We start from the raw sequence: 22109 nt of genomic DNA, 5'->3' as shown, positions 1-22109 counted from the left end.
TGCAATCCAAAAGAAAAAGGTACCAGCATAGACCAGCCCTCTCGCCCTCGCCCCCTCCAGGTGCTAGTCTAGTCTACAAACAGCAGTGAAGTAACTGAGCAAGAGAGAGCACATACTGTAACACAGACCCACACACCCTGCCTGCCACGAGCTGCTCTTACCCGACTCTGCCTAGACCTGCACCAACACAGGAGGTATGGTTATTGATCGTCTGCATTCCAAATCAAAACAGCCAGCATGCTCGTCTTTAGTCGTTCCACACACTCCATACATACATTTGCACCTGAGCACAAATTTCCTCACAGGGCCAAAGATCCAGAAAGAAAGAAAGAAAGAAAGAAAGAGGGAAAAGCAGAAAGAGAGGGAAAGGGAGAAAGGAAGAGAGAGACCAGCATATAAGAGGAGAAACAGCTGTGTAGTAGCAGTCAGCTTACCTTTTCCCCGCACTGCTCTTAGGGCCTAGACCTGCAGACACATCCATGGTGGTCTCCCCCTAAGCCCAGAGCCCATATTGAGTGAAGCAGGGCCGCCTCATGACTCCCACAGCCCGGCAGCTCTGCGCTTTAGCAACTAGAAGAGCACAAGACTAACATGTCTTCCCCTCTGCCTCAGCCTGCTTTAGTGTAAGGGGAGCTAGGAATGCACTGGCTATAGACTTTTGTCCAAGCTGTAGGTCTTTTTTAGTGAAGCAAGATTAGTTCATACAAAACTCAACAATACAGCACCGAAACCCATTGTTGATATTCAACATTTTTCACATAGCGGGACAGAATAGACAATACGGTAGCTAGGAAACCATGGGCTGGATTACAAACTGATAATATCTCATCCTTTCGCAGGCCTGTAATCCTTTTCATTGAGCGGAGGACGGAGCAGACGTAAACCAAAATCAATATCGGTGTAACTGGACTGGGGGTGCGGGGGTGTCAGGATGTTTTCACATTGCTGCACCCTTCACGAGATTTTTGTTGTTGTTGAGATTCAGACGGGCTTTACACTACAGATCTGCTCCGCTTGGAAACAGACCTGAATAGACACTTCTACATAAGCCAGTCTTAGCTTGCTTTCAAAATTATGACTATCACAAAATACTATACTGCTATAAAAAAGGGTGTTTGTTACAGTACAATTTACAATTGAACAAATCCCCCTGAAAAAATAACAACCCAAACAATGTGTTTTTATGTGAAATATGTTTCAGGAAAAATACAGAAACATTGGCACCAATGTGCATTTTAATTGTAATATAATTTGAGTAATAATAATAAAGTATATTTGTACAGGCATTTACATAATAATCCAAATGAACCTTTAAATGTTTGCTAATTTAACATCAACATTACAGTTGTGAAACATATATTCAAACAGGTATGAATTCTTCCAAGTTAAAACCACAGAGGCAGGTGAAGAGTAAAAGGCTGATGAGAGATCTTACCATGGCTGCTGTACCTGTGTGACTGATCCACTCCCTGCTCTGCTCCAGCTGCCATGTTTTTCCAGGGCTCCTGAATCCTCTAGGGTAGCCAGAGAGAAGGGATCGTTCAACCCCTTTCTTTTCACCACTTCTGCAATTGACCAATTGACAACTGATTGATGGTTATCTTTTCACAACAAAAAAGGGAGAAATTACCATCTCTAAAGCTATGTACAGTAAAAAGCCCCAAGAGTAAATTACATGTTGCTAAAATCCCTCCTTCACTCAGTCCTCACGATGGCAGGCAAACAAAAAAGTTTCCTTTTTGCCACTTCTGGGGCACTGTAGATTTGGCCTTCCCTGCCAACTGCACAGAGAACTTGACAGCTTCTTTAAATGGGGCAGCACAAAGGGCCTTGAATGAGGGATGGTACCATGCCGGACGGCCATTCTCCGGAAAGGCCTATTCTTTGCATTGAAAACAGAAGGCTTGTGAAAAAACAGATAAGCCATATCTGAATAAGAGCTGGGACACTGCTTCAAGTGACCTTGGGGAGGGGGAGATTCTATGTAGCGAAGCTTTTCAGATAAGCACAGTGCATTCTCTGCATCCAAATAAACAGGCCAAATAGAAGCAGCACAGTTGCTTATCAAATCTTTGCTTGGTTGAGTCACCTTTTCATGCATCCAGTGCTCACTGTGTTTCATCAAGATCAGTCAAATAGAACAGTGAAATACATCAGGAGCCCTCCTCTCGTTAATACATCTACTACACCTAACCATGCATTATCCAATGCAATGACAGTGACTTATTATGCTTAAGCAATTATTTTTGCCCCTGATGGTCTACATAGCACATACCCCCCATCTCTGAGCATCCTGAATGGCCTGAGAGTAAAGAAAGGAGAAAGGAGGGATTGAGGGGGGCTGAGGAGGAGGATGTCTGGGGGCCAGTGATGCAGGCAGCCCCAGCCCAGAACACTCAGCTGCCAACAGGGGCCAGGGCTCGCCTCTCCTCTTTGTATGGAAGCACAATCCTCAAACCCCCCTTTTCCTTTTCACAGCCTCTCAATCAGAGCAGATGGGACCCAACCAAGAAGACATCAACTTTGGAGGAGTAGAGTCCTCTATTCAAGGACCCCAGTTAGAGAGAAGCTTCTCTGTCAAACAGACCAGTGTTTAAGCATGTTGCTCCAGACATAACGCCCTAATGTGTGAACCATAATATGTAATAGGTAAATATTATTTACAACCGAACCCAATGTTACCTCTAGAAATTGACATACAGTTCTTCCCTACTCAAACAGAACGGAACATACTTCATCCTAATTCTTTTGATTTGTTTGATTTCAATTCCTAGATACATGATGCGTCAGCCACGTTTTATTAATGAACCGCTGTAGGGAACTCTCAAATTGATATAAACAAATTGATAACAGGAGAAGGGAAGCAAAGGGTGTAGATATTGGAACCATGCTGCTTTCCTCCACTTGGTAACAATCTGTTGGGTTTAATTGTTCATTCATGGTATGAATACTTAAATAGGTGGCTCAGCATCAGGTCAGGATAATGACTCTATCCTTAGCTACTGAACCCAAATTGCTACTCGTTTCATGTTACCATGGAAATATTCCACAATGTCTATGATTACACTTCAGTGTTACATATTGAGGCATACTGTAGTTCGCAATGAAGACATCTCCACACACACTTCCATTCTCTCTCCTTCCCTCTTCCTCTTTCATACACACAGGCTTGATTCCTTTACTGTATGTCTTGATATAATTGGTGACATTTTAAAATGACATTAAAATAGGGGTTAAATCAGGGATACATGTGGCCTAAAACCAAATAAATCTAGTGGAGTCAAACCAAATTGAAAGATAACATTTTCAGTTCAACAGTCTTGGCTGTCTGATCCTGTGTGTTGTGGTCCTCAGGTCAGAGCCACTGATCGACCAGAATACTGAACAAAGCAGTGATGGACAGTTGGACACACAAGGTCAGGAACATCTCAGCCTTTACACACCATCTATCACACATCAGACCTGGCGTAAACACAACCTGGGCTCTCACCACGTCTCTCAGCATCGATCGCTTCCTGCCACAACATCCACAGCAACACATAGTAAAAACGTTCAGACCTATCATTTTATTTTCTCTCTACTCCGTTTTTTAACGAAATTAGCTTTAGCAGAGAAAGGTAAAACAAAACAATAAATAACACATGAATAAGACATTGTAATAAATATAGAATATTTGTCATTTATACATATGCGTTTTACCATTTTGGTGTGGTTTGTGTGGATGCAACATCCATTACGGAGCCTATAGAAAGCCTGCCTGTGCCAGTGCCAGCCCCTGAGGCCTCTGTCCCCTGCCTCTGTGGCTCTCCCTCCATGGGGAAATGTGATTACATGTGTATGAGTGGTAGGTGCTGAGCAGAGAGTGGCTGACACCCGGGAGGCACACTTTGCCACCTCCATGTAAGCCTCTTGTCCAAACAAGTCAGATCTGGGGGTGAGGCAAGACATCCCAAATTCTCTCTCTCAGTGTGACCCTGTCAATCAATGAGGATGTCGGTTACCTCCGGAGTAACAACACAGAAATAGCCATCATTGCCTGCTCCCAGACCATTATCCATGAAGCGTGATCATCAAATGAGTGTATCCAGACACCGTTTAAGAATACAACTGTCATAATATTTCTAGACACCAAGCTGAATGCAAATTACAAAGAGGAGAAAAATACAACCATGATTTGATTTGGGCAGAACAGAACATCAGATTCCTCAGTGGGCTATAGAGGCATTCGCTTACATTCATATTGTTGCTGACAGAGAGAGAATGCCAGAAGCAGAAGCCTTGTGTTTTCCTATGGCTCAGTGGTTGTTAGGTTTGATAACATTGCATTAGAGAGATGATCTTTGTCAACACTGCCCGGCTGATGTCATATCTCCAATGACACTGTACACGTCACTACACTCAATTGGGAAAATGACAATGGGAGCATAGGGGTGCAGTATAACTACATGGACTGCTCCACTGCAGCATGAGAGACTGGGAGGTAACCTGATCCAGTCTCTGGTCTTCTTGCACTGCCAAGCAGATATTACTCTGTCTACAGATGACGGCCAGCCCATCCCCACCTGGCTGAATCTACACTACTCGTTACAGTTAGATCTCTTTACTCTTATATATTTCACAATTTGTTGCGTTACAAAGTGGGATTGAAAAATATTTTATTGTCATTGATCTACATAAAATACTCCATAATGTCAAAGTGAAAAGAATATTCTACACATTTTTACAAATTAATACATTTTTTATAACAAAAATATAGTCATTGCATAAGTATTCACCCCCTGTGTATAGGCAAGCCTAAATTAATTTAGGAGTCAAATTTGGCTTAACAAATCACATAATAAGTTACATGGACTCTACCCTGTCCTCTGTCCTCCATACATACAACATCTGTAAGGTCCCTCAGTCAAGTATTGCATTTCAAGCACAGATTCAACTACAAAGACCAGGAAACTTTTTGAAAGCCTCAAAGAGTGGTAGTGATTGGTAGATGGGTAACATGAACAAATCAGACAATGAATTTTTCTTTAAGCATGGTCAAGTTAATAATTATACTGTTGATGATGTATTAAACCACCCAGACACATTAAAGATACAATTGAATGATCAGCTATGAAAAGCCAACTGACATTTACTCCTGAGGTGCTGACCTGTTGCACCCTCTACAACCACTGTGATTATTATTATTATCTGACCCTGCTGGTCATCGATGAACATTTGAACATCTTGGCCATGTTCTGTTATAATCTCCACCCGGCACAGCCAGAAGAGGACTGGCCACGCCTCAGAGCCTGGCTCCTCTAGGTTTCTTCCTAAGTTCTGGCCTTTCTAGGGAGTTTTTCCTGGCCACCATGCTTCTACACCTGCATTGCTTGCTGTTTGGGGTTTTAGGCTGGGTTTCTGTACAGCACTGTAAAAGGGATTTATAAATACATTTGATTGATTGAATTGATTGATTGAATTGTCCTGAACTGAGCTGAAGGACAGGAAGGAAAGTGCTCAGGGATGTCACCATGAGGCAATTGGTGACATCCCTGAGTATGGCATTCAATGGCTGTGACGGGAGAACACGGTGGATGGATCAACAGCATTGCAGTGACTCCACAATAATTTCCCAAATGACAGAGTGAAAAGAAGTATAAAATGATACTGCAAAAAATACGGTAAAGAAATACTTTTTGGCATAAATGCAAAGCCTTATGTTTGGGGTGAATCCAACACAACATATCACCGAGAAACTGCCTCCTTATTTTCAAGCATGGTGGAGGCTGCATCATGGTATGGGTGTGCTTGACATCAACAAAGACTGGGGAGTTTTTCAGGATGAAAAGAAACTGGATGGAGCTAAGCACAGGCAAAATCCAAGAGGAAAATCTGCTTCAGTCTGCTTTACACAGACACCGAGGGAGGAATTCACCATTTAGCAGGATAATAACCTGCAACACAAGGTCAGATCTACTTGCTTACCAAAAAGACAGTGATGTGTAGTGTTGTGTGCATTGTGCTGCACTTACCACCCTGTTATTTTCATATGAAGTGTGTATGACTGCCTGGCTCAGTTAGCAAGCTACCAAAAGCATCCTTCTTCAAGCACAAAACTCCTTCGCTAGATGTAAAATATGTATCATGTAGCTTTATTGTTGAAGTCAGAACAATTCTGATGAAAAGGGGGTGGATTACACCAGGAAAAGTTCCCTATTTCTTCCTTGTCACTTCTGTGATTGGCTCAAAGTCATGTTCTCGGTCACTGATGAGCATTGACATTTTACCAGTAGAAATGGCAGGTTCGTTGTGAAGAAATCCAAGGGGGTGAATAGTTAAAAATAGACACTGTACTCTTTACAGTTAGATCTCTTTACTCTTACTCTTTACCGTTACATTTAGACATCAGGAGGTAACAGGGATTTCAATTAATTTTTAAGTCAAAGATTTGCATCATACTTAACATTGTTTTAGTGCAAGGTCCTTGACAGTCCCCTTGAGATCTGGACTTTGATAAGTCATCTCTCTGTTCCACAATAAAATTAATATCTTACACACTGTTGTAGAAGATTTCTAAATCTTTGGTAAATAGGCCTAGGTACGCCCCAAACGCTACAGTTGTGTGAGTGAGTGAGTGATAAACAGAAACTCCAGTGTGGAGGTGAGCCTTTTCACACCCTGGTGAGTGAACATCAACACTAAACCCTGAGGGGAAGGTGTGAGCTAGGCCAGGGGACTCTGTTCTCTCAGCAGGGTTGAGGGGGGTGAGAAGCATTTCTGTGCTCACACCTGGAGGACAACCTGGTGGTAATGAGCCATTAATGGCCTGGGGCCTGTAGCGGCATCCTCTGGGTTATTAGCATGGTGTTACTATGTTAATAATAAGCAAAAGCCTTTTCAATATGCTTGAAGAGAAAAAAGATTCTCCAACCCATTGGGTATCTCATTGCATCTCCATATGCCACCTCTTAAAGAGAGAGACGGAATAAAGATCATTTTAAAGTGTAACATTTCTAACTCTGACCATAACTTTGGGACTTTATGGAACTCCCAGTAGGCACAAGTTACTGAGTTACTAACTATAAAGTAACTACCTGGAAATCTCCAGGTAGTAAAGGCCGTTTCCTATTCCAAACCACCCTTAATTATATATACTGAGGATTTTGAGTTTGGTCTTTGTAGCCGACAAATGAGTACAAATTCTGGCCCGGCTAAATCACTGCTTAACCTGCCTAATACTTCCTAATCTCTTCCAGTGTCAAGCAATTAGCAGAATCCCCCCCACCACCCCGAGCTCCATGTTTAAAAGAAAGACCCAGTGTTTAGGGGAGGAGACAGTCTTTTCCACAGATCTGCATGACAGTTTGGCCTCACATGCACACAGCCAGAACCCCCTGGAACAACTATTGTTGGCCGCTGGGGAGAAAGGCCTTTGTGCGAGGCTATCTGAAAGGCATTGTCAAGTAGTTGGCACCTTTTTAGTGAATATGCTGCTGCTGTCGCCGCCTCCGTAATTCCGCATCACAATAAAATATGTGTACGCTACCTTTTGTGGGCTGAAGAATCTAGCACATTTAACAGGCCTTGTTGTCAAACAAAGCTCAGCTTAACACCCACTAAAACATTAACATTAACAGTCAAACAGGTGGGTAGCAGAGCAGGGCTACCTCTCACACTGGGCTTAGAATAACTTACATGTTATATACAGTAATGACAAGATCACCCAATTCATTTGACTCAAAATACCAGGTCCAATTTGACAAATTCTACCTCAGAAGTCAGCATGACAAATGAACATCATCATCCTTGTATAAAAAAAGAGGCTAAAATAGCAGACGTGTATATGGTGAAGTACACTGCCTAAAACCCTGAGGATAACAACCAGCCCCCATTGACCTGCCCAGATCTCAGTCCACACTCATTCATGCTTTCAATTAGTGATGTGTAAAACAAGGGAGCATCATAGTGTGGAGGAATCCAAAGGTGTTCACATCTCACATGAATCAGACAGGAGTGGGTTCACTTCAAAGCCCCTCTCTCATGTCATCATGTCACAGAGGCATGATATTGTGACTATGAGATGACCGAGCTCCACAGACCGTGGCTCCCGGATCCCAGTGTCTGACAGGTTACACCAAGGTTAGACATCTACAATACGGCTGATTGTAGCAAACACACACAGCCGTCTGATCAAAGCCCTGCTCCCATCACAAAGGCAATCAAGTGAAAACAGCACAGGGGTCTGTGGCTCCTTGTTTTAAGCCTATCCCAAACCTTAACCCTTACCTTAACCATTCAGAGTTAATGCCTAACCTTGAGATTTCGGAGTCTAAATTTAACCTGAAACACATCGAAATTTGACGTTCGCAACAACTTTGAAATTTGACATTTGAGAAACATGTATGAATGTCTAATTCTGAAGTGAGGCCTTGAGAGCTAATTGTTACAGACACCTCTATATGTCTGAAATTAAACTAAATTAATTCATGAAGTTAGAGCTGTACTTTAACCTTGACAAAACCACTTTATTGCAATCAAAATCAAACAGTTACCAACTGTTGAGAAAGGAGAGACAAGCCATTCTTGACCAGGTCAGAATGATTGAGGACAACAGATGTGGTCATGAGAACATGAGATCTGCTTATAGTGTTCTTAAATAATCAATCTGATTATTGATTATCCTAATGAGGATCAATCACACGCTTTGCAGCTCTGACTGGTCTGAGTGGGGCACTCACCAGTAAAACCACTCCACCAAAACACTATCTTGGTTTTTCCTGTCACACTGAAGGTTATCTCAGCGGGCAGCGGAGCAGGGACGTCAGCTGACAGCCATTTCCCATGATGCTCCAGGAGGAGCCGTCAAGCTGTCCATCCAACTGTCAGGTGACCAGTGGTTCCCATGGTTCCCCCCTCTGCCACTCCATTGAGCTGAAAGGCTCCATTATCTGTGCGTGTTGGAGAGGGACTGCTCAGGCTTTGATAAGCTATCACTGGTCCCAGGTGAGCGCTGGCTAACAGCACATCACATCAGGACAAAACGACCCAGTGATACCTGGCAACCAAACACACCCAGTTTTATCACATGTCCCCAACACTCAGCAGCACACAGGCTTGTGGTTATAAAAGTACCTTGGTGAGTGTTTTATAAATATACAGAATCCTATCTGGAAAGTAAACAAACAATGTGTTTATTTATACCTGATAAAAACATTTGAATCAAAATCTCTAGTGACAAAATATATAATTTCTGCCAAATAAATGTCACAACTTTCACAAAGGAGTATTAGAAACACCAGTGTCAATAAATGTTCTATTCCATAGTTCTCTTTGCAAATGTCCAGTCCAGTTGGTAGTACGCTAAGTTATAATTGCATATATTTAGCAAGTAATACAACATAAAATGCAGAGCTACTCAACTTATCTTAATTTGCTTTAGTATTCATAGTTTCCAATTAGAGAAGAAGAATAGTGAAGCTACCACCACCTTGTGTACAAACACTTCCCTGCACATCCAATAATGTATTATAGTATCTGGGAAATTAAACATGACAGTAAAACCATGCTGCTGTGGAGGTGTGCTGTGCTTACTTCACTCACCCAGAGAGAAACACATACCCAATCAGGTTGAGATATCCTACGGTGCATAGCCTCAGACACGGCTCCCTGTTCAACGCTTGTTGGGTACACAGTTTCATTACCTGAGCTGCCACAGAGCATCACCACAAAGCCAAATGTCAGGTTGTTTTACTATCTCCCTCTGCATTTCAGGCTAAAATAATTCACATCATTGTCTAATGCAGCTTTGTTATTGCTTCTGCATTACAACATTGCTATTTTTCTGATCATTACAAAAGTGATGGAAGTCAAATTGCTTTTGACAAATTTGTGGATGAAGCCAACCAAAACCGTGAGAGATAGCAACCACCATCCGCAACAACGGCTGTGCTGCTCTTGAGGAACGACACGAAATAAACAAGCTTCTAAATGAGCAGAAAAGATAGCAGAGGGGTGGGGTGGACAAACGCAATTCTCATTCAATTGAAAAGAATGTTTTTTTCCCCCCTCTTATACAGGGTACCATGGAGAGAAAGAAAATGGAATAATTGATTTTTTTCTGTTTTCCTCCAGTGTAACATTTCCTTTTCCTATCATCAAATCTAGTCATATCTTTCCACAGCCTGAATGACACTTTTCCCATCCCGGTAAGGCAGTGAAAGGTTGTTTGTTCTGCTAATTAACTTTATTACCCTGATAGCTCCCCACAGTCTTTGACGAAAACAATTACCATCCTTTTTTTCACTGGCAAAAAAACTATTAATTAGAAATGGGGCCTGGTCCCTGCCATGTTAGCCTGCCATGTTCCCAAGCCCTCGAGCAGGATAGCATTACATTGTCAGTAGTAATTTAGCTCTCATCTGTCTCTGCTAATTATTGTCATATTCATCAAATTCATCAAGGAAAGTGCTCTCAGAAGGATTGCATATTTGCAGTTAATATAGCATAAACTGGTATTACCCATCACCACATTTGTGATGATGAGAGGGACACAACTTATTCATCCCTAATTAGAGCAAGCTGGGTAATTAATTATACATTCCGCCTTATTACTTCAGAGTCCCAGATATTGTTTGTAGAAAACCTGGAGAGGGAGAAAGGGGAAAGAGCAGGAGAAGCCAGGAACCAGAGGGAAAAAGGAGGGGTGATGTGTTTTGTCATATGCGCTTTGCTGTAATTCCCACCTGACAAAAGACTCAGAATCAGATGTGAAATTGCAACTTGTCATCCGCCAAATAAACTGCGGTAATAACTGATTAATGATTAGCACCTGTGACAGGTGCAATGCAAGCCGAGAGACATGCTTAAAATAAATAGAAAAAACTATCATATATCACTCATATTGCATTTTTAAGACCGCCCATCTCATAAGAAAGTATAAAACATAACTAAATACTTTGGTAAGAAAAATATTAGAATTTACATGAAATATATTTAATATAGGGTGACTTTTTCCGTGACATGATATTAAAAGACCAATTTCTTCACTGTAAATAGTCCCTTTGTCAAGCCATCGGAATTTCCTATATGCACTATCTACACTGCCTTCAGGAAGTATTCATACCCCTTGTCTTATTCCATATTTTGTTGTGTTACAGCCTGAATTCAAAATGGATCTAATATGCTTTTTTTTCCTCACCCATCTACACACAATACCCCACAATGACAAAGCAAAAAAAAAATGTTTTTAGAAATTGTTGCAAATTTAGTGGAAATGAAAAACAGAAATAAGTAATTTGCATAAGTATTCACACTCCTAAATTAACACCTTGCAAGAACACATTTGGCAGCGATTACAGCTTTGAGTCTATCTGGGTAAATCTCTAAGAGATTTCCACAAATGGATTGTGCAACATTTGCCCATTATTCTTTTCAGAATTCTTCAAACTCTGTCAAATTGGTTGTTAGCCATTGTTAGACAACCATTTTCAGGTCTTGCGATAGATTTTCAAGTAGATTTAAGTCAAAACTGTAACTTGGCTACTCCGGAACATTCACTGTCTTATTGGTAGGAAACTCCAGTGTAGATTAGGCCTTGTGTTTTAGGTTATTGTCCTGCTGAAAGTTGAATACATCTCCCAGTGTCTGGTGGAAAGCAGACTGAACCAGGTTTTCCTCTGGGATTTTGCCTGTGCATAGCTCCATTCGGATTACAAGCATACACATAACATGATGCAGCCATCACAACGCTTGAAAATATGGAGAATGGTACTCAGTCATGTGTTGTTTTGGATTTATCCCAAACACAACACTTTATATTCAGGACAAACGGTTAATTGATTTGCCCCATTTTTCGCAGTATTACCTTAGTGCCTTGTTGCAAACAGGATGCATGTTTTTGAATATTTGTATTCTGTATAGGCTTCCTTCTTTACACTCTGTCAATTAAGTTAGTATTGTGGAGTAACTGCAATGTTGTTGATCCATCCTCAGTTTTCTCGTATTAATTAATTTGTAAAAATTTTGAAAAACATAATTCCACTTTGACATTATGAGGTATTGTGTGTAGGCTAGTGACAGACAAAAAAATCTGAATTTAATTCATTTAAAATACAGGCTGTAACACAGCAACATGTGTAAAAAGTCAAGAGATGTGAATACTTTCTGAAGGCACTGTATGTATGATCAATCTCACTTGAAAGTACTCCATATTTACATGTGTGAGGACTGCAAAACTGCATTAAGGTTGAGCCTGCTTTCCTCCCCAGCTGTGTTGGTCCCTCCACCCCCACCATCTCTACAGGGACTTCTCATTGTGACATATTTAATCAAAGCATTCAATGAAGCCAGGGAGAATCAGCTCCTATCCCTGCATCACTTAGCTGACTGGAACTGTGTTAATGATAAGCCCTGTCCATCTCAGGCCAACGCTCAGGTAATACTCAGACCAGATGACATCCAGAACAACTTTAATGATTTAAAGGTATGTTCTAGAAATGTCGTCTTTAAGGATTTTTCGATTTGGTTGGCTTTCTTTGAAGATCCCTGTTGTTGAAGTAATAGAAAATGCATTTTGCTCAACATTTACATGTATCGACCAATAGCAGCCTTGATAATCCTATCTATCGGGCTCATAATCCATTTTCCAATTAATAGCTAAACATACCCTCATATCTTTCTTCTCAAGTAGACTATAGTTAACATGGACTTCCTGTAAAAAAGATAAACAGCCCTACACATTACCTTATAGCCTTAGCTAACCTGAGGTTACAACACATTACCTTATAGCCTTAGCTAACCTGAGGTTACAACACATTACCTTATAGCCTTAGCTAACCTGAGGTTACAACCCATTACCTTATAGCCTTAGCTAACCTGAGGTTACAACACATTACCTTATAGCCTTAGCTAACCTGAGGTTACAACCCATTACCTTATAGCCTTAGCTAACCTGAGGTTACAACACATTACCTTATAGCCTTAGCTAACCTGAGGTTACAACCCATTACCTTATAGCCTTAGCTAACCTGAGGTTACAACACATTACCTTATAGCCTTAGCTAACCTGAGGTTACAACCCATTACCTTATAGCCTTAGCTAACCTGAGGTTACAACACATTACCTTATAGCCTTAGCTAACCTGAGGTTACAACACATTACCTTATAGCCTTAGCTAACCTGAGGTTACAACCCATTACCTTATAGCCTTAGCTAACCTGAGGTTACAACACATTACCTTATAGCCTTAGCTAACCTGAGGTTACAACACATTACCTTATAGCCTTAGCTAACCTGAGGTTACAACACATTACCTTATAGCCTTAGCTAACCTGAGGTTACAACCCATTACCTTCTAGCCTTAGCTAACCTGAGGTTACAACACATTACCTTATAGCCTTAGCTAACCTGAGGTTACAACCCATTACCTTATAGCCTTAGCTAACCTGAGGTTACAACACATTACCTTATAGCCTTAGCTAACCTGAGGTTACAACCCATTACCTTATAGCCTTAGCTAACCTGAGGTTACAACACATTACCTTATAGCCTTAGCTAACCTGAGGTTACAACCCATTACCTTATAGCCTTAGCTAACCTGAGGTTACAACACATTACCTTATAGCCTTAGCTAACCTGAGGTTACAACACATTACCTTATAGCCTTAGCTAACCTGAGGTTACAACACATTACATTATAGCCTTAGCTAACCTGAGGTTACAACCCATTACCTTATAGCCTTAGCTAACCTGAGGTTACAACACATTACCTTATAGCCTTAGCTAACCTGAGGTTACAACACATTACCTTATAGCCTTAGCTAACCTGAGGTTACAACCCATTACCTTATAGCCTTAGCTAACCTGAGGTTACAACCCATTACCTTATAGCCTTAGCTAACCTGAGGTTACAACCCATTACCTTATAGCCTTAGCTAACCTGAGGTTACAACCCATTACCTTATAGCCTTAGCTAACCTGAGGTTACAACCCATTACCTTATAGCCTTAGCTAACCTGAGGTTACAACCCATTGCTGCAAAAACAGTGTAATTACAGATTGATGGATTTTTCAATATAAATGTGGAGATTACATCCTCCCAAAGCTGGTAATGATGCAAGAGCAGCTCCACAACTCTGGGAAGGAAGAGTGGCCTGTCAGAGTCCTGGAGTATGTCAGATTAAACTAACATGTGCCAGTCAATATTGGTACACAGTGACCTGAGGTACCTTTGAAGCAAAACCATTAAGTCCAACATTTCCCCCTGAAAGTGTTTATCTGTGTGGATGGCTTACATGTCCTCTGAAGCAGATATCGAAAATGATTGGACAATGGTAAAATACCAGACAGGGGACCATAAGGACGACCTCAGCAAAAGGGAGAAAAAATCTTAATCTGCAACACAATGGTGCTCTCTTGAAACCCTATCATTTCCACTTCCAGTGGGTCCGCTGTCTGACTGTGAATGAAGTGAAAGGAACGGATAGTGTCGAAAATTGGATCAGAGCTAACATTCGCTCATTTTTATCAGCAGCTGCCAAAGGTCATCTGACATAATAGCTGATGAATTTAAACCCAGCGGATTTCATTTGCTATTTTCAATTTAGCAAGGCCTCCGAACCCCACTGCGATAAGAGCATTCTCCTATCGTGGCCTGTCACAAACATCAAGGATCTGGGGGAACTCACAGGAAGGGAAGAGGAGAAAGCTGCATAAGAATTAAAGATAAGGTTGGTAGGAAGAAGAGGGTGTTGCCAGGTGCAAAAGTTGAGAAGGAAGCATCATGTGGGAAAGTTAAGTAAATAGCATTTATAAGCGGCTACAATGAGCAGACCAACTTGACTCGTTTCAGAGCTCCGAGACTGCACGCCCTGAGCTACTGCAAAAATACACACAGCTGGCTAATTAGTATGCAGGTGAAACTGCTCTTCCTTGTCAGTATGAACAATGTACAGTATGACATGGTGGAGTGTTCATCTATTTAGTAGAAGATGGTGTCTGTATCCCTTATATAGAAGTAATCACACCATAGTTTTGCTTTTCAGTATTACAGTATTAGACTCCCAGCATAACACGACTGATTATAGAAAACTGATGTACTGTATATCAAATACTGTACATAACGAATATGATGAATATGGTTTGAAGTTACTTTGAGGTGATTTAGGCATGTTGTTTGGAGCATGTTAGCGCTTTTACTGTTTTGAACTCAACAATGCTTTATTCTAAGCTGTAGCCTAGTAAATAAAAACAAATCTTGAGCTTAAGACTCGCTATGTCCATTGATTCCAGGGATGTTCTATATTATCCATAAGAAAAGGTCCAATCGTATTGCGGGTGAAAAGTAATATTATAGCTTCATAATATTACATGATATTCTTATTCTTCACTAAACTTTAATGCAGTGTGACATGGAGCCATTTATTACCCAGACATATTATCCTGAACGAGGAGCTCTGCCAAGGAATCCAAACAAAATACTCCCATCAAATTCTATTCAAAGCTGGTAAGGGACACCTGACTATCCTAGAGATGAGGAAGCAATCCGGCAGGAGGCTGAGTGAATAGGAGAGAGCCACTCATAGACACTTGGCAGAGATGCCGGGCCTAGGAAGGGATGGAAATCGTAGAGAACAGCTGTGACTAATACTGTCTTGTAAGTGCTAGACCCAAAGAAAATGTAGAGTGCTTCAGAACAATTCAGGATATAAAAAAGAAAGAAGGGGAAAAAAAGATTTCCCCAAAAGCTAAATGATAGACCATTTCTCTAACAGGAAAAATATGTACAATTATGGGCCTGATTGAACTCTACTTTGGATTTAATGGCTGCCAAATAGTACCAGAGTGGCTTAGGATGTTGAAGTCGGCATTAAAGCAAAGGGATTCACTCAACGGCTATTCAATGTCGTATGATGTACTGTAAAGTGTAGATGATAAATGTCCAACGCTCCAATAATATGATCACAACACTAATGCATTATAGTCCAGTACAAGAGAAGTAACTGAGCAGTAATACGTCTTCATTAAGCCAATACAATGCCGAAATACATTCAATCATATACTGTATCATACGGTAACAGTGCTCTATCTTCAATGTAATCCACTGCTCAAATGTCAAAAAGACCTCAGGAGACTTAAAGGGGAAAATACATAATGACCTTCTTCCCCCTGTGTTTGTCAAATTATCACAGGAGTGTGTGTGTGTGTGTGTGTGTGTGTGTGTGTGTGTGTGTGTGTGTGTGTGTGTGTGTGTGTGTGTGTGTGTGTGTGTGTGTGTGTGTGTGTGTGTGTGTGTGTGTGTGCTCTTTCCTTTCCTAAAAAGGTGCCTCATCTTCCCAAGCCAGGGACAACGTGGTTGGATGCAGCAAAAAACTGGGACGCGTGACAAGTGTCTTCATCTTGCATTAATTGCTCAAATTGAAGCTTTGCCACATCTCTCCAAGCTAGACGTTGCTGCGAGGTCCCTTTGATATGATAATGGCATGCTTCTTAGCAGGGGAAAAATGCAAATTGCAGGCGGTAATTTGGTGGCATGCACCTGCCGACACGAGACTCTTCTCCTCCTTGCCATGGCCGAAGTTCCAGCCACACACAAAAGCAGCCCACTGGTGAAATTACACTCATTCACTTAGGCCCGTGTCTCCAACAGATGCTCCGTCTCCCTGTATTGAACACCAGCTCTGGTCTACATTTAGATGCTCATATTCAGTCAACAATATTAAACCAGTACACACTGTCACGAATTGCTAAAAATGTGTCATGACATTTAAGGTATATTTGTAATAGTGTGTATGTAGTCTTTATTTCAATGTCCAGTGAGATGTTGTGCACTGTATTAAATAATCAGAGCTGAGGTTGCTCCATGGTCATCTCCAGACAGGAAACCCACATGGTTCACTGAATAATGGCTCCACTCCAACCTCTAAAAAAACCTTTTAGCTGCTACATCTGAATGCAAACACGTTGTTCAAGTGCCATATTGCCAAGCTCATCCTTGACAAAGGTCATTCCAGGCCAAAGTGTTGTGGTTCTTGTGCTAGATACTAGCCTAATGTTTGATATCTGAAAATACATGAATAGGCAATACTCATAGTACCCAGCATGCTTCTCTCCAAACACATCACAGTCATATGATGTCAATGGCTGTTCTGACTCTCTACTCTGACTCATACTCATGTGCACCAGAAACAAAAACGTTGGTTCATCTCTGACAACACTGAGTTCATCTCTGCCTCATTGAGTCTCAGCATTAAGGAATGCTAGCCGTAGCCACAATTTGGCTCTTGTTCTGAAAACACAACTAATTTAAGCATTTATCATAAAAGGCATCTCCAGTGAAACTGTATATTACATATTTAGTCAAACATCACTGGTCATCCAAGCCATCTCAGACCAATTTTCTAATGTCATAGATTAGTTAGGTGATTGTGCCAGAACACCTACGAGTGTTCCTGGGAATCTGGTTAACTGGGACAGTTACTGGAACTGCAGCTGAGTCATTTTCCCCTCGCAGCCCCTGAAGGTGGGAAGAAGAGAAAGAGGGACTGTGACTGACAAAGACTGTTTTCATGTGTCATCTCTTCACCCCGCTGCCCCACAACCCACCCACAGACATCCTCATTCAGTCCTGAAGCCAAGTCTGTGACCTTAAACACCCCCCCTCCCTCCATAACCCCCTAGTCTCCATGCCTCCTATTTGTCCATATTGACCACCCCTGTCGACACAAGTAAAGCCAGTAACACACTGGGCCACCAGAAGGCACATGACTGGGGTTCACCCGACTGTCACCACACCTGGCACAGATAACCCACTCAGCTTGGCATATCAATGCAATGTCAAAAGAACAGATAGCAGCACACATAACATGGCCATTACTCCAGGGCAACTCTGAGATGATAATTTATGCAGGTACCTTACACAAATGTGTAAGTATGGGCAGTTACACAGTTACTTGCCATGTACTGTACAGGGTTGTTTTTTCTGCATAGAAATAAGAATATAATATGTTTCTAAACACTTCTACATTAATTTGCATGCTACCATGATTACGGACAATCCTGATAGAATTGTAAGGTTACAGACACACAAATATCTAACCTCCCCAAAAATGCTAACCTCCCCAGTAATTGTAATGGTGAGAGGTTAGCATATCTTGGGGTATGATATTTGTGTGTTTGTAACTCTCTCACTCATCATTATTCACTATTCATCAGGATTATCCGTAATCATGGTAGCATCCACATTTATGTAGAAGTGTTTAGAAACATATTCTATTCTTATTTACAATAAAACGACACAAGACATTATTTTCCATTCATTTCTATTGGGCACAAAATAATCTGAAACATAACCAAAACAAACAGCAAATGCATCCAAAAAATTTGGACTAACAAACTTGATGTAGTCATTGCGTGCTATGAATATGGGACCAAATACTTAACTTTTTACTGCTTGAATACACTTACAAATTAATTTGGTCCAATACTTTTGGTCCCCTAAAACAGAGGGACTATGTACAAAACGGGCTGTAATTTCGAAACGGTTCACCTGATATGGACGGAAAAATTGAAAAATTAAAGCGAACAGTCTGCCGTTTAACCCCATAGTCATTGTATCATTTCAAAGTGCTGGAGTACATACTTTTAAAGCTCACTTTATATATATCTTGTATATATATATATATATATATATATATATATATATATATATATATATATATATATATTCCGGGGCAAAACTTTTTCAGTGTAAAATTAAAGGACTAAAACCAAACATAAAGTATGTAGAAAAGATAACACTCTTGGCATTCTCTCAACCAGCTTCATGAGGTAGTCACCTAGGTAGTCAATGAACAGTTGAGCCTTAATAAAATGTAATTGTGGAATTTATTTCCTTCTTAATGCGTTTGAGCCAATCAGTTGTGTTGTGATAAGGTAGGGGCGGTATACAGAAGATAGCCCTATTTGGTAAAAGACCAAGTCCATATTATGGCAAGAACAGTTCAAATAAGCAAATAGAAATGACAGTCAATCATTACTTTAAGACATGAGCTTTGAAAGGTTCTTCAAGTGCAGTCGCAATGAGGAATGCCACAGGAAAGGAAGACCCAGATTTCCCTCAGCTGCAGAGAATAAATTCATTAGAGTTAACTGCACCTCAGATTGCAGCCCAAATAAATGCTTCACAGAGTTTAAGTAACAGACACATCTCAACATCCACTGTTCATAGGAGACTTAGTGAATCAGGTCGAATTTCTGCAAAGAAATCAAATGCTCAGCATATGTGGGAACTCCTTCAAGACTGTTGGAAAAGCATGCCAGGTGAAGCTGGTTGAGAGAATGCCAAGAGTGTGCACAGCTGTCATCAAGGGAAAGGGTGGCTACTTTGAAGAATCTAAAATCAAAAATACATTTAGATTTGTTTAACACTTCTTTGGTTACTACATGATTCCATACGTGTTATTTCATAGTTTTGATGTGTTCCCTATTATTCTACAATATAGAAAATAGTAAAACCCTTGAATGAGTAGGTGTGTCCAAACCTGTGACTGGTACTGTATGTTTATTACATGAGATCATCTTTGAGGACTAACAATCACCAAAATAAAAAGCTTGGCAGTCAGGGATAATCTTACATTTTCCAATTTTGATCATTGCATGGGGCCTCCATTGATGTTGTTATAATGTCGCCCAAATAACATAAGCCATGTCAAGTTGTGTGGAATAGCAGGAAATGTGATTTAAAAATACAAATTCTTCTCGCTGTCTCATGGCAAAATGTGTAGAATTTTAGGAAATTTGCTTTAAAACAGCTACATTTTGTCAGCCAACAGGATGGCCTCTAAAATGTTTGGTTAGCATCCGCACCATGGGCCACACCCTTGCCACGCCCTCTACCTAAGCCCCATTTTAATGAAAAAATCTTGCCATACATTCTGTTTGTCTGGAAAACACAAACATGTGAGTGTAAAGAACTTGGAAGTAAAAAGTGGAGTAAACCACTGTCAGTGTCATGAACTATTAACAGTGAATCAGTGTTGAATGATGTCATAATGAGTCTTCCCTGTGGAGGGGGTTTGAGCATGGGGACCCTCTCTGCTGCCAAAACACCATTGTCAACTTCGGGAGCAAAACAATGTCCACCAGTCAGGCCTGGCTCACACAGAGCAGCCACACAAACAGGAGGCCCCATGCATATTAATGAGACTCTAACTATGCCATAGGTCAGACCAATGATTCAGACACGGCCTGATCATTATCTAAGCAGTGCACCTGTCCTTTTGCAACATTTTCTTTTGGGAAGCTGAAGACATTGGCACGCTATAGGCTACACAACAGCATATAAACGACATGCCCCCACTGATGACAATTTGTAGGACAATACTTCTTACTCAGGCAGGTGAGAGTGAAGAAAGCATGTTTTTAAATTACAAATGGTCCTCATCTCTCGAGGTCTGCCTTGATTAACAAGATAGCATTCATGAGTCTGCAGAACACAAAATGCCTCTCACAGCCAATGGCATCATTTCACTCCATTTGAAATCAAATCACATTTTATTTGTCACATGTGCCAAATACAACCTTACTGTGAAATGCTTACTTACAAGCCCTTAACCAACAGTGCATTTCAAGAAAGAATATTTACCAAATAAACTACAGTAAAAAATAATACAAATTAACACAATAAAATAACAATAACGAGGCTATATACAGGGGGCACGGATAACGAGTCAATGTGCGGGGGTACAGGTTAGTCAAGGTCATTTCTACATGTAGGTAGGGTTATTAGGGTTAGTGACTATGCATAGATAATAAACCGTGAGTAGCAGCAGTGTACAAAACAAATGGAGGAAGGGTTGGTATCAATGTAAATAGTCTGGTGGCCATTTGATTAATTGTTCAGCAGTCTTATGATTTGGGGGTAGAAGCTGTTAAGGAGCCTTTTGGTCCTAGACTTGGCACTTCGGTACTGCTTGCCATGCGGTAGCAGAGAAAACAGTTTATGACTTGGTATATAGGTCCTGGATGGCACGAAGCTTGGCCCCAGTGATGTCCTGGGCGGTACGCACTACCTTCTGTAGCCCCTTACAGTCAGATGCCGAGCAGTTGTCATACCAGGCGGTGATGCAACCGGTCAGGATGCTCTCGATGGTGCAGCTGTAGAACTTTTTGAGGATCTGGGGAACCATGCCAAATCTTTTCAGTCTCCTGGGGGAAGAAGTGTTGTCGTGCCCTCTTTACGACTGTCTTGGTGTATTTGAACCATGATAGTCATTGGTGATGTGGACACCAAGGAGGTTAAAACTCTCGACCCGTTCCACTACAGCCCCGTTGATGTTAATGAGGGCCTGTTCGGCCCGCCTTTTCCTGTGGTCCACAATCAGCTCCTTTGTCTTGCTCACATTGAGGGAGAACTTGTTGTCCTGGCACCACACTGCCAGGTCTCTGATAGGCTGTCTCATCATTGTCGGTGATCAGGCCTACCACTGTTGTGCCCGTCAGCAAACTTAATGATGGTGTTGGTGTCAGGCTTGGCCACGTAGTCGTGGGTGAACAGGGAGTACAGGAGGAGCCTAAGTACACACCCCTGAGGGGCCCCAGTGTTAAGGATCAGCGTTGCAGACATGTTGTTGCCTACCCTTACCACCTGGTGGTGGCCTGTCAGGAAGTCCAGGATCCAGTTGCAGAGGGAGGTGTATAGTCCCAGGGTCCTTAGCTTAGTGATGAACTTTGTGGGCACTATGGTGTTGAACGCTGAGCTGTAATCAATGAACAGCATTCTCACAAAAGGTGTTCCTTTTGTCCAGGTGGAAAAGGGCAGTGTGGAGTGTGATTGAGATTGCGTCATCTGTGAATCTGTTGGGGTGGTATGCGAATTGGAGTGGGTCTGGGGTATCCAGGAGGATGCTGTTGATGTGAACCATGACCATCCTTTCAAAGCACTTCATGGCTACCGATGTGGGTGCTACGGGGCGGTAATCATTTAGGCAGGTTAAATTTGCGTCCTTGGGTACATGGAAACCTGTAGGAATTACAGACTTGGTCAGGGAGAGGTTGAAAATGTTAGTGAAGACACTTGTCAGTTGGTCCGCGCATGCTTTGAGTACAAGTCCTGGTAATCCGTCTGGCCCTA

The 22109-nt window shown here is 41.4% G+C and overlaps 1 long non-coding RNA gene across 4 annotated transcripts in view; it reads right to left on the bottom strand.

Annotated features, from left to right (window-relative positions):
• LOC135512879 (uncharacterized) overlaps window positions 1-22109 on the bottom strand; it is a 101156-nt gene that overhangs the window by 52875 nt on the left and 26172 nt on the right. Inside the window, exons 1-2 of one of the 4 annotated variants that reach the window (XR_010451465.1) lie at window positions 1436-1551; window positions 435-570 (exon numbers count right to left, since the gene is read on the bottom strand). The exons of 1 other annotated variant lie outside the window; for it this stretch is intronic. This is a non-coding gene — a long non-coding RNA (uncharacterized LOC135512879). Of the gene's footprint in view, window positions 1-434; window positions 602-1435; window positions 1552-22109 lie in introns of those variants that run through there. 2 more of the 4 variants (XR_010451466.1, XR_010451464.1) reach the window with 2 other exon arrangements.

The sequence above is a fragment of the Oncorhynchus masou genome, chromosome 24 (assembly GCF_036934945.1).
Source record: "Oncorhynchus masou masou isolate Uvic2021 chromosome 24, UVic_Omas_1.1, whole genome shotgun sequence".
Lineage (NCBI taxonomy): Eukaryota > Metazoa > Chordata > Actinopteri > Salmoniformes > Salmonidae > Oncorhynchus > Oncorhynchus masou.
The sequence above is the reverse complement of the archived record's forward strand: the minus strand, read 5'-3'. Positions and strand labels throughout refer to the sequence as shown.